Here is a 14,537-nt window from a genome sequence, read left to right on the forward strand (position 1 = left end):
GAATTTCAGTACGGTATTTACAATTCCAATATAATTCTGGCTCTAGAACTTCCTAATTATTAACAGTCATTTGATTCATGCTCTAGAGTTCAATTTATGGAACTCTAGTGTAACTCTAGTAAGTGATTATGTAATTTATGCTCTAGAATTTAATCATTTGTGCTGTAGAATTATGTAATTTCTGATGTAGAATAATGTAATTTGTATTTTTTTTTAATGTATGTAATTATCCTCAAGAATTACATCATTTGTGCACTAGCATGACATAATTTGTGGTTTAGAATAACTCAGCTTTCACACATGTGTTTTACCTCATAGGTAATCTGTTTAATACCTGGTCTCACTACAACTGACTTCCTGGTGTCCTGTCCTCCACACAGTGCACATCCACACACTGACTGAGAGAGATTACATTGCATATTTCTAGATTTAGTGTAGACTACTTGTTGTAAGCATGGACGTAATCTCCGTGACATCACGCATAGGTTGGCTGTTGCCATCTTCACTGTGCCTGACTCCACCAAACTCCCAGCTAATCCAAAAATGACGGAAGAGCTGGAGTGTGGGTGGAGCTGAGGTGGGCCGAATTAAGCTTGGCCGAGCAGCTACCTGTCACTCAAAGTAGCCATGACCATAATCATGCAAAACCTGAAGCCTTAATATAATTTAAGCGAGTGGGTTTAATAAAAAATTCAGCCCACATACACTTGTAATGAACGGTGAAATAAGCTATAGAGACCAAACCCTTTTTTTTGTACCAGGCTGTAAAGATGTTTGGTTCTGCTGTTAAGATGGCCATTTTAATGTGGGGGTCTATGAAGACTGACTCGCTGTTGGAGCCAGCCTCAAGTGGCCATTTGAGGAACTGCAGTTTTTGGCACTTCTGCGCTAGCTTCATTTTTCATCATTCATTTTTAAGGTTGCCATTAAACAGACTAAGTAAAAGCATGTTGTTGACAAAGTAAAATGATCTTAGGTGTAGTTCTGCTGGAATGCAGTGCAACGATGCTTCACCAGTCTCCAGGTGAGGAAATAGAATCTTTGCTGTTCACATTATGCCATCGAAATTCATAGACAAATTTTAAAGCATTTGAAAATCCAATCACAACTAAAGCACATTTTCATTACCTATTGGATGAGCTTGACCTCTGTCTGTACTGGAACTTTTCCTCAGAAGCAATGTTTTAAATGTGGCTTCATTCACCAGTAAGTAAATTAAATTATTCAAGAGGAAAACTACTTGTGTTCATTCACCTTGCTTCATGCCACACTAGTTACATCCGTGGTTTCATCTTAGACTACTCAGGTATATGTTTGGCTGAGTGCCACATAATATTCATCATCATGATGCAGCTGTTCATAAAGTCAGTTTTAGATTTGATTTGATCGTGTCAGTTATAACTGAAAAATGTATAGAAAATTGCCACCTAGGAACACTGGTTACATAACCTTCAAAACAAGCCACGACTTAACAGTGTGTTTGTATACTTATGTGTGTCTCAGGTGCACTTGGGTACTTAATCTTGGTAAGGAAACAGGGAGGCACAATGGCATCATTGGCATGACTGAGAGAGGAAGAGAGTACTGAGAGAGAGAGGCTATCACCCTGTGCCAGCACTTCATTTAAATAAGCACGATTTAACAGTGGACTATTTAGGATATTAAGTTTATCATTCTTAACAAATGTGACACACTTCAGTTAGCAGAGTTGCTAGCTGAAGTCATTCATGTGTCTACCCCATTAGTTAAAGGTGGGGTGAGTAATTTTTGAGAAATATTGTTGATATTTACTGAATTCTTAGCTGTCCTGTCTATGTACACGATGAAAAAACATGTTTTTTGTGCACAGCCCTGTCTCTGTAAATGGGTCGGGCTGTACTTAAAACTATGTACGATACAAACAGTGCATACTGATTTGGCCAAAATGTACCATGAAGTAAACAGTATGCAAACAAAAGCAAAATCTGCAGGATGCTAAAAAATACCCAGATGTCGTACTGATTAAGCATGAATCTCCAGTATGCATCAGACCAGTCTATCTCGCCTGCTGTGTCCCAAAATGCAAAGCGCTGGAGCTGTCTCAGCAACCATCCAGGCCAACAATGGGACACTTTATACAGTTTTCTTGCGCCATTTCATCACTGCAATCACTTCTGTGAATTTATGCGGTGAGAAATCAACTGTGTAGATTTTTTGGAGTTTTCTGGAAATTGATGACGAATCAAAAAAGTGCTCCAGTGTTTTTTGAGTTGAGAAGCTCCATAAGTGCCTGTGGGGGTTGCTGGCTAGCCAGCTGGCCAGTCATGCTCACAGACCTCGCTTACCCCACAGTCCACTACAGTCAACACAGCAGACTTCAGCAAGAGTGGCAGTGGAAAACCAGTCCCACAACGAAAGATATTTTTAATTTTCCACTGTTTGTCATCACATTACATTGTTTAAATATTTTATTGAAATTATGCAGCTATTGCCAAGTGGGATATGTTCCCAATATTACCAAACCAGCATGAGCATTAACATGAACAAAGACACCATCAGTCAACAAGTTTTATGATCAGGCACCCAGTTTGATTGAAGCAAGGATAACAAGATTAATGTTGTGTACTTACATTATGTGAATACCGGGAGGATTAGCTCTAACTTGAGATACATTTGCAGTAAAATAATACAACAAAAACCTCCAGTGAATGTAGTTTTGTGAAGTCGTCATTTAGGTGTTTTCACATCTATAAATCAATAGATGACATCAATAAATGTTCATCTTTCTGATAGTTGTGTACTTTCTACAATCATTTATGTTGTAAAATTATGTCATTCATGTTCAAGGATTACGTAATTTTTACAAATGAATTACTGAATTTGTTTACAAGATTTACTGAATCTGTATGCACTGATAAGTTATCTGTGCAATAAAACTACTTAATATGTGTTCCTCAATTTACTATACACAGTAATTTATGTTCTAGTATCTTCCTCTAGAATTGCCTAATTTGCGTGCTGATTAGTATGTCAAATTCCTTTTGTGAATACTAAGTAGCAATTAATGCTCTAGAATTACTTAATTTCTGCATGAAAATTATGTTTTGCCTGACTCTTCTGAATGGATCAGAAGGCAGTGAAGGAAAATGACTTATGAGAATCTGTGAGATGAACACGAGTAAAGAGGGGAGAGGAAGACGATGACACAGCAAGAGCTTAGTGAGGAAGGAAGTTGGCGAACATGACTATATGTAATGTGAATAAAACTTTAATACATTACTTCAGCCATGAATGTTTCTTCCTGAGTCACTTCACTTCATGCAAGACTCCAGCAAGTATCTTTGCACTGCCATCTTGGTATTGACCCTGCCTGCCTCTGACTTCGTCTGCTCCTCTGCCCTCTGGTAACTACCTCAGCCTTCTGTACATGACTACGTGTATTGTCTTGCCCTTCCTGGATCTGTTACTGAGTGGGACTACCAATTGTTGCCAAACAATTCCTGAAACTGTTCCTCACCCCTGGTGGACCATGAAGCCGGCCTCACCAAAGACTCTATCAATTTCACTGTCCATTATCACTAAGAATGCCATGTCTTTTGTCAACTAATCACATCTTTTGAAAGTATGCGCCTTATCTAGCAACCGGACCAATAACGCCTTCTCACTAAGGTAAAAGTGTCAGCCCCTTCCTTGCTCAAAGTTGCTCTGAGAATTTGCATGTGCATCCCGCGATGACTTTAGACAGAAACCTGTATATTCAGAGCAGGGCTGTATAAAACTGGATGGTGCAACACAGCAAACATGATAAGTTCCTCCATTTTGGGCCATGGTTTCTTTCATTACTCGTGAGCTCTACCAGCTTTTGCATGTTGTTGAAGTGTAGAAAATTCACATAGACATGACAAATGGTTGTGTCCCATTGTCCCAAGTCTCCTCAACTGCAAACATGTTTGTTATTAATGTAAAATATGAATTTTGAAATGACTGAAGGTTTGTAACACATTCTTGTTACCTTGGAGCTAACTTCCTCACTTCGGCCCACTACTTTGCCCAAGTAGACCATGGTGGCTTGACCAAAATCACATTTTGCCAAATTAAGTGTCAGGCTTGCTTTGCTTAACTGGTAAAACACTTCCCTTATCTGCTGGATGTGACTTCACCAAGAGTCAGAGTATATTTCCAATTCATCTAAATAGGCTTCACACCCAGAGAGACTAGACAGTACAATATTAACCAGCCTCTGAAATGTAGTCAGTGCTTTGTGCATCCCAAGGGCCATCACTGTATAATGAAAAAGTATAATGAAAAAAATCAGAGCTGAAATCTCCTCAGCAGGTAGCAGAATCTGCCAGTAACCCTAAAGCAAGTCAGGCTTAGTTACATATGAAGCGCTACTATCCAGATCCACACAGTCCAGGATAACAGTCAGGTTTTGTCACGCTGTTCACTTTTCTAAAATCCTTACAAAACCAGTCAAACTTACCAGACTTGTCAACCAACAGGTAGGGAGAACTCCACAAGCTAGAAGTGAGCTCAGCAATCCCATGCTCAAGCATGTATTCAATTTCCCTTCTCAAATGATGATGCTTATCAGGATTAACATGATATGCATGTTGTTTAATTGGTGGGGAATCACCTACATCTATATTGTGCTGTAAGACAGTTGTACATGAGGGTACATCAGAAAACAGCAGTTTATGTGACAAAATCATCAGGCAATTGAGCTAAGCGACTATCAAAAATAGCTAATATTTCAGAGTTTCTAATATTATGCATATTTCAGAAACATTTATTACATTTAAACATTTATATTTCAGAAACCGCTGTTTCTGTGTTGACAGAAACAGCAGTTACCTCAAACTTTACCTCAAGCCAAAATGTTCCCTAAAATAAAGTCCATGCCCTCAGTTAAAGGTGCACCGAGGTACTGCATCCCAAATCCCCTCACCGGGACACTGAAATCCATAGCAGACTCCTGAGACAGAGGCAACACATCTCTTAAAATGAAAGACTGTGAAGCTGCTGTATCCCTCAAAACAGCAACTGGAACTCTGTCAACCTAGCCAGTTCAGGACACAAAACCCTCCATAAGACTCATTAGATATTGAAGACTCATTGGATATAGAAGCCAATTGTGACACAGGACTAGATGTTTTGACAAACGTGATAGACTTTGCAGGCTTCTTCTCCTAATGCAGAGCATGACATTTTCAACAATATACCCCCACTTCTTACAATAAAAACACACCAGTCACACTTCCAACACTTCCTCAGTCCTGCTATCAGGCAGCCCTTCCGTACTACTGAACACTGGTTTTAGACAGCCCAACAGAGGAACTTGAACCTTCCTTCAACTTACTGTCAATGCACTGAGTTTGCACAACAGACTTCTCACTAAACACAGGCTTAAGAGTGAGAACATATTCATCAGTTTTAACTGACTCTCACCTCCCTTTATTGGCCCTTTTTGGTGGAGAGTGGGATTAACCCGTCTGCCATCTGCTATGAGGAATATTCTTATTGTAAAGAAAACAATCTTTTCTTAAATCTAACGTAAACAAAACCTAAGCAGTTCAATCAGGAGAGATGAGTGAATGAAGTAAAGATAATTGTTTGTTATGACAGATGATATGTGATAATTAAGTCTTATCAGAAAGTCTTTGGTGCTTAGACTATACAGGGAAATTCTGTAATCGAGCGGCATCGCTCTGAGCAGCAGCAAGATAATTCCTCCCATGGAGTCAAGACACAGGTAGTGGTGGCTGATGACTCGTGACTGATGAGGTGGATGAAGATGATAAAATGATGAATATGATGCTGAATATCTGCAAAAACTGGGCTGTGATGGAGAGGTGGAGAGGTTCGCATTACAGCAGCATGTCAGAATTAAGGCAGAGAGAGAATCATATTTACAAAGACAGCAGCAAGATGATAGGCCAACGATGAAGGTGTGTTGCTCAGCTATTGGATAGATTTGACCAGCTGATGGCAACAGCTGATATCCTAATTGACGGCCCCAGACAATGATGGCAAAAAAATTATGAATGAGCATGCGTGAGAGGAGTGAATGCAGGATGGTGTGAGAAGTAAGCTACAGGTCTAAGCATGCAAAGACTAGTCTTCCTCACTGAACTTCCACTAGGGCTTCATCTTTAGTACCTAAAGCTAAACAAAGTGTAATCATCTGACAGATTTAACCACGTGTCAGAAAACCTTTTACTAAATCCATCTTTTCCTAAACCTAACCAGTTAGTTTTGGTGCATAAACCTAAACAAAGTGCAAGCATTTCACAACATCACCTACCTACCTTAAGAACTTTCTTCGGAGTATGGCACACAGATGCTAAACGGTGCTTCATGCACCTGTATGAGATGCTGAGGAGTGTGACAAAGCCCAGCTGGCATTTGACCACCTGGGATGAGAACTTGATTGGTCAGCTTTTTTATCAAAAAATTTTTTTTCTTGATATTTTGTTTCATACGGAAGCTCTGAAAGGCAAGGTGGAAAAAAAAAATAAAACGGCCAATGTTTAAGTTTATCTCGTACGTACGAGATAGTATCTCGTACGTATGAGTTAGTATCTCGTACGCACGAGATAGTATCTCGTACGTACGAGATAACTCGCAATTATTATTTTTTTTCACCTTGCCTCTCAGGGCCACTGGCTCAGTTATTTTGGAGGAAAAAAAAATCTGAAACGAGAGGTTTAACCTTCTCAGTTACTTTAACTACAAATATCTGCTGTAAACCACAATGGGACTGAGAGATTTCTCCATAAAATATCTATATCACATAATTTTATATAGAATTATGAATGAAAGCTCCATGTGACAACACGTAGCTGTTCCGCCACTGACACGTCATCCAGACTGACCTGCCATGCAAAAGTGAGCCGCAAGCGGCTCAAACATATTTGTAATCATTTTTATCAGGTGTTTGTCTTTTTCAATCGATGCTTTAAAGTAGTGGGCTAATGCACGTCATGTAGCCTACTGACTCTTGCGACAACAGATTTTAGATTACGTACGTACGAGATAGTATCTCGTACGTACGAGATAAACTTAAACATTGGCCGTTTTATTTTTTTTTTTCCACCTTGCCTTTCAGAGCTTCCGTAGTTTCAAGTATTTACATTGCAAAAAAAAAAAAAAAAGGAAAAAAAAAAACAACAAAAATAAAAAACTTCAAACCCATTAATATATAAGTAAATATTAAATAAATCATCATCGAAGTACACACACAAAAAAATAAATAAAATAAAGAACATTTATAGACAAGAGAAAACCAAAACACAAATCTAACTAAGTTTTGGGATTCATGTAAATATATGTGAACAAAAATAATGAATAATTCATATTTGTGTGTGTGTGTGTGTGTGTGTGTGTCAGTGTCACCCTAAGCCTTGTGGCTAATAATAATCTGAAGGTACAGACAGTGTAACAAATCAACACTGAATATGTATGTCAACATCAACAAGAACACACACACACACGCACAGACACGCACGCACGCACGCGCGCGCGCGCGCACACACACACACATTTGTGTCAGTCAGTCATTTGTTTGGGATTTGTCAGATTTAATTCAGGAACATTAATCTGCGACAAAACAAACTGCAGACAGTTTGCAGAAAGTAAAGGGGATATTTCTCACCTGAGGCTACTGATTGGTCAGGGCTCAAGCGTCTGTTTCTCTTGGAGTCCTGGGGGCATTAAAGCTTAAAGTGGGGTGTGTTTGTTCAGACTGACAGGTGTCTCTGCCTATCACACTCAACTTTAGGGCGGCTGTGGCTCAGGTTGTAGAGCAGATTGTCTACTAATTAGGTAGATGATTTGATCCCCAGCTTCTCCAGTCTGCATGTTGAAGTGTCCATGGGCAAGATACTGAACACCAATTTGCTCCTGATGGCCGTGCCATTGGTGCGTGAATGGGTGAACATGGCATGTGTTGGAAAGTGCCTTGAGTGGTCAGTTGACTAAAAAAATGCTATTTACTGTAAATGTAATCCTTTTACCATTACAATGAACGTTGCTGTTTTGTCAGCCTACTTTTGCTCCACCCAGGCTCTTTCCAAAATTATTACCTACATAGTGCATTCACCATTGTGTACTGTTGTCCTGTGAGAATATACTCTAAATATTGGAGAGACACAGAAAAAAGTCAATGTTAGATGGCTGCTTGATGAAAGAAATGACCCGAGGATGTCAATTTTTTGGAGTTCATGTGTGAAGTATAAAATCAGTGGTCCGGTCACTTAAAATGTATTTCTGGTGTCAGTTGTATTTCTCTCTCAGCTCTCTCATTTCTGCTTCTTTCTGATTTTTTTTTTGGTTTTTTTTTTGTTCTGTTTTGTTTTGTTTTGTTTTGTCATGATTTTGTTGATCTGACCTCATTAATAATGATGAGCAGCCATTTGTTATTGGCTTTTGGCCTGAAGTTTTTCTCTAAATATCATCTTCAACCTTGACTGACTAATCGCAGCTTAGTGGGCCAAGCAGCTCTGTGATGACCTTTGACCTCTAGAAAGAAACAGACAGATTGAAAACAGTTTGATAATTTCTGATTCTCATACCTCAATACTTAAAAAACATGGAAATTAGATACAAGTTGTGTAAAATAAAGATTAAAATGAAACAGAAGGTAAAAAATAGGCATTACAAGTAGAATACAGATGTAAAATTTATGAAAAGATATTAGTCAAATGCACAAAAGGAGTAGTTAGCTTATAGAAATGTTGAAACAGACACACAAAGACACACAAAGAAAAACAAAGTTTTTTTTTAACCAAAACTCGAAATGTAGGACAGCTCCCGTAAAGAACTGAAAGCTGCTGCTGATTCTGATTCTGATCTTCAGTTTGAAGATAAAACAACATGTGAGGCGTTAGTATTTTTAGACGAGCTGCAACCACGACTCTGGAAGAAATTAGTTTATGGCTCCGTGAACGTGCAGCACCCCCCCACCCCACCACACACATACACACACACTCGGAATCAGCCCTGCACCGCTGGCCTTGTCCTAAGCGTGGCTCTGATCAGATCTGATCAGTTTACGCTCAGCTTGCTCTCTCACAGCGTGAACACAAAGAGGCAGCAGCATAAATTTCCTCGCCGTGTTTTTCTCTGTAATTTCATGCAGCAGAGCAGCTGCAGGGCCCTTTCCTCCAACATCCGTCCGTCTGACTGACCAACCATGCTTCCAGTCCCAGCTGAGCAGGTCGCAAGATGAACGTGAAGAAGTTTATCCAACATGAAGCTCAAGCCAGCCCACACTGACATCAACTGAAACACATAACAACACATTAAAGTCACATGATGAGACTGTTTGAATTATTAAATGGTTCAGCTGAAAGCAAATATGCATCTTTTCTAAAGAGTGTTCGCAGCTGAAGGCTTAGTGTACCTTTGGACCCAGGCTATTAGAAACTAGACCTGATAAACTTTGAGCTTCTCACTCAAGCTTTCTTTTTTATTATTCTTTGCGTAACTCACTTCTGTCACCTTTTGTGAGTACAAGTGAGTCCAACACCATGCAGATAGACAGTCTGAGAGTGTTGAGCACTGATTTGAGTGATGATTGTGCCATCCCCCTCACTATGACTATTCACTCTGCCTTCCAGTGTGGACTTTCAGAATAGCTATGTCGGCATTGTTCAGATTTGGTTGGATGACATGCTGTACAAATTAGTACATTTCAAACCCTAAAGATCCAGTGTTTAGGATAGTGGCATCTAGCAGTAAGGTTGCAGATTGCAACCAACTGAACACCCCTTGCCTCACCCTTCCATACAATGCCTGCAAAAAATGTTAGAGACGCTCTCTAAAGCCGGTGCTTTGGTTTGTCCTTTCTGGGTTACTTTAGAAATATGGAGGTGCATGTCTATTTGCCTATGTAAATGGTAGATGGATTGGATTTATATAGCACTTGTCTAGTCTATCGACCACTCAAAGCGCCTTACAATGGCACAGCCATTGGGAGTCATACAGTTTCTTGCCCAACAACACTTCGATCAACCCACTGACCTAATTAGTTGATGACCCAATCTACCTGCTTAGCCACAGCTGCCCCAGATATAAAGATAAAAAGAGCTCATGCTAAGGTAAAGAAAACACATTCTAACTTTCAAGTGATTGTACACAAATATTTCCTAACTATGAATATAATATTACATTTCTGCCAATAAACACCCCTAAACCTTACACACTGGACCTTTAAACAACTTTTTAATTAGCTGATACATGATCAAGGCGTAATATTTGGCATCTTCTGAACAGGTATTGCCTTGTTACATCAAAACTGCACCAGAAAACATTTTTTTCAAGTAGCATACATTTTTAAGTAGTAAACAAACATACAAAAAACTGTTGTTTACTCGTCACAGATATCAGAATTAGATGTATTCTGGTGTGATGGACTACTAATGCAGAATAAACATAATAAACATTATAAAACATAAAATAAGAGAAAAGAAAAACATGCACTTGCAAAAGAATAAAAAAAAAAGAATCATTAATATGCTTTACAGTGTTTAAATCTAAGTGGATGTACCATGCAACATGCAAATGTTCACGACATAGAAAATGTGTGCAATGCACAAAAATTCTAGTCCACTTGTGTTAATGTAATGTGTATAGATGTACGTACATTAATCTATATTTAACCCATATTTAATCTATATTCAACTCCAACACAGACATGTTTTTTCTACACTGTACACTTCATAATTGCTTGTTGTTTATACTGCTACATAAGTATCTGACTGACTGATTCCACTGCACATATTGTTTAAAATCTATCTACACTATAATTTTTTTGGTAGACATCCCTTCTACCGTACTAACTGTGGGTTTGGCCCTGTATAAAGTTTACTGTTCATTCTCTACATTCATTCACTGAATATGTGTATTGCTTTCTGTTCATCTCGTACATATCCCAGTCACACCCCTTCTGTTATTCTAGCCCACTAACTTATGTCCTATTTGTCCTGTATATTCTGCACGTACAATTACCTATTCTGTAAATGCATATTTGCATATACCCATAGACATTTGTTAGTATTTACACTATCAGGATAAATTGCATTTTATTGTTCTAGAATTTAATGCATGTCGTGACAATACAGTTGAATCTAATCTAATTTAGTATTCTTATTTAAACAAATGAGTGCATAATATGCTGGTGGGAGATTTCACCTCAAAATATGTGGCTCACTGCCCTAACTGCAAATGAAACAGGAAAGCGTTCATTTTGAGATGTTTGCCTTTACATGAATGGATGTGCATCATTGGAGAAAAGAAAGTTTTGTAGAAGTTTTGTCAAATTTGCAAGATAATGTTCACATTTTGCACTGGTGTGTAAAATTGTGTAGAATTGTGTAGCTTGACATCTACTGCTGTGATCACCTTGTGTCTGCTTTTTGTCAAATATCTAAGCAGTTTTAGAATCTAACATACAGGACTGACAGAACTGGAAAACATTAGGGACTTTGTTCAACAGCAGTCTGACAAACATCAACTCATATTTACATGGTGCTAATTAAATCAGTTTTCCTGCAAAGCTCTGGGATCTCTTGATCATTCCACTGTTATGCTAGGTATGGTTTTAACAGTAGGAACTTCTGTTCAGGTAAATGTTTTAGTAGATCTCCCCAACTGTATTGTTTTTGCAACATGGACTTGTTTTTTGGCTACCCCAAGAGAGACAGGCAAAATATATGTAATGCAAATGGCTAAGTTGAATAAATAAAACCCAGTTGTACCCAGTTGGGTGGAAATAAAGAATTCTGCTTTCTTTGTTTTGACAAAACAACAGAATTCAGCAATGGTGACTGGTCATAATGTGATGTAATCTGACATAAGCTTATTATTGTAACAGCTAACAGCTGATTATTCCACAGTGCATGATCAATAAATTATATATTATATAACATGAAAATATGTGTTTTAATTAATGTTGCTAAATCAGATTCCAGAACAACAAAGTAAAAGTCATCTGGTTTAGTGATTGTTATGAAGTATTGTAAATAATGTTAATAATTCAATAACCTGCATCATAGTGATAGGTTAGCATCAGAACTTTGGAATAGCGTTGCCTCGGAATATAATTCAGACAGCATTTACACTTCTTACCACAACATAATTGGGAAAACAATTTAGTAATAGATAAATGTAATTTCTAGAAGACAGTGCTATGTGTGTAGGATAGAGTGCTGGTGCACTCTTTCACCTCACAGTCTCTGCAATGTTCCTGTGTGTTTTGTTTGTTAAGTGTGAAAATAAATTAGCTGACACGGATGATTTGGGCTGTTTCACATTCATGTCCAGTAAGAAGGCACCACCAAAACATTTGGATTTTTTGGTCCACTTCTTTGCCTTTGTTATTATGTTGCCTGGTTCTCCATCTTCTTCTTCCCTTCTGTCTTCAAACCTTTTACTCATTTCCTCCATGTTTTATCTTATATGTGTATTTTGTCCACTCATTTGCCCAGTCTTCCTTCTCATTTCTGAATTTTTTCCTTCCCTTTTCATCCCTTCTCTTCTTTTTCCTCAGTCTTAACTCCTTCCTGTTTCTTTCAATGTACTCTGAACACTCCTTCCATTCTTCCTACTTCCTCTTTTTTTTTTTTTTTTTCCAGATTATGCTGGCCAGTGGCCCATGATGGTCAGAGGCCCCTGGCAGTCAGAGGCCCCTGACAGTCAGAGCCTCCTGGCCATTAGAGGCTCCTGGCAGGTAGAGTATCCTGGCAGTCAGAGGCTCTTGGCAGTCAGAGAGTCCCTGGTGGTCAGAGGCTTCTAGTGGTCAGAGACTCCTGGGGGTCAGAAGTTCCTGGGGGTCAGAGGCTCCTGGTGGTCAGAGTCCTTGGTGGTCAGAGGCTACTGGTGATCAGAGGCTCCAGGCAGTCAGAGCCCCTGGCGGTCAGAGGCTCCTGGGGATCAGTGGGTCCTGGGAACTGGCTCCTTTGTTGTGATTAGTAAACCATTTGTACCTCTACTGGTTGCCTCTGGGAAGCTGGTGGTTTAGTGCCTTTCTTTAGGGCTCCTCTGTGGTACTATAGGTTGTTTCACTTCAGTTTCCGCCTTACAAGTTTCCAGCCGGTGTTTGGCTTGGCTGCGTGGATTTATTTAGTGTCTGCAGATTGATCACACTGGTTTGTATTTAACCTACTTAGGCAGAGAGCGAGTGCGCTAAGCTGAGCCCCCTGCAGGATTTAACATTTCCAACTGTCAGGACGAATTAACCGGCACTAATTCCACTTTCATCCCTCACTGGGTTCCTTCAGTGGAGTGACTCACATCTCTGTAATGCCAAGCAGGAGGATGTTGGAGCGTTTCTGAGACTGATTCTTTTAAACATCCGTGTTGATTAGACTGTGATCTGCTCCCAGGGGCTCCAGGAAGAAAAAAAAAGCATCAGGGATTAATTTAGGAAAAGAAAATTATTAATCTGAAGTGTTTTTAATTAAAGGATCCAGGATGTATTATTTTCTCATTAACATTTGATTATTCAAAGACATTCTGGTCATTAAATTTCTAAAGAGACAACATCAACAAGTGATGGGTAGTCGCTTTGATAGTTTTTAATGCTTTTTTACTTGGGATTTTACATGGAAGATATTAAGTGAATGTGTTTTGGTCAAAAGTTATTGCATCAATTTTTCGTGCACACAAGCTGTTATCTTGTATGTGATGTAAAAACCTGCATGCACAAAATATTAAAACCTTATGTCTTGTGCGGACAGGGAATTATCTTACAAGGTTTCATATTTCATGTGCAGAATATAGGAGATAATTGTTTTTGGGCACAGATAATAAAAAATTTCCACAGTCTGAAGAAACTGTGCTAAAGAAGAAATCTGTCATAGAATGAAAATCTCCAACTTATCAAGAAATATCTGTCTGTATTTGAGTGCAGAAAAGTTGTTCAACCTGTATCTGTATCTTCAAACACAAAAGTAGAATGCAGAATAATGGCAGTTGCTGCAAAAAAAAGAACAAAAGACAAATACAATTTGAAATCTTCTTATTGCATTGGACAACTTTTAGCCATGCCAACGGCATGGCTCTATGGATGACTCTGCAGCAGTCTGTCAGTCACTCCACCACAATATAATACGGTTTCAAAAAATATGATAGGTTTACATGCAATTTTGTACAGACATTCACGGTGCCCAGAGGATAAATGGCCTTGCCCCCCCTCCTCTCCTCTGACATGGTTCTAAGAGAAATGTTGACTGCTATTGAATGGATTGCTTTGATTCAATTTCCCCTCACAATGACATTGTAACAATTGCCAATCCCTTAACTTTTCAGGTAGTGCCATCAAGTAAAAATGGTTATTTGTCAAGTACTTTGCTTTATAGCCAAATACCTGCAAATCGCAGGACATTCCCACAAACTCAGCTGTACTTTTTTTTTGTTGCTAATTAGTAAACATATCATGGTGTGCATACACATATACCCTCATTGGAACAGGGAAGGCCATTGAGAGTAAGTTCCCTCGTCATGATCCATCTCTGCTCTTACCTGCCACTGGAGTCTCCTTAGCCACACCCTGTACA

The sequence above is a fragment of the Chaetodon auriga genome, chromosome 19, assembly GCF_051107435.1.
Source record: "Chaetodon auriga isolate fChaAug3 chromosome 19, fChaAug3.hap1, whole genome shotgun sequence".
Classification (NCBI taxonomy): Eukaryota; Metazoa; Chordata; class Actinopteri; order Chaetodontiformes; family Chaetodontidae; genus Chaetodon; species Chaetodon auriga.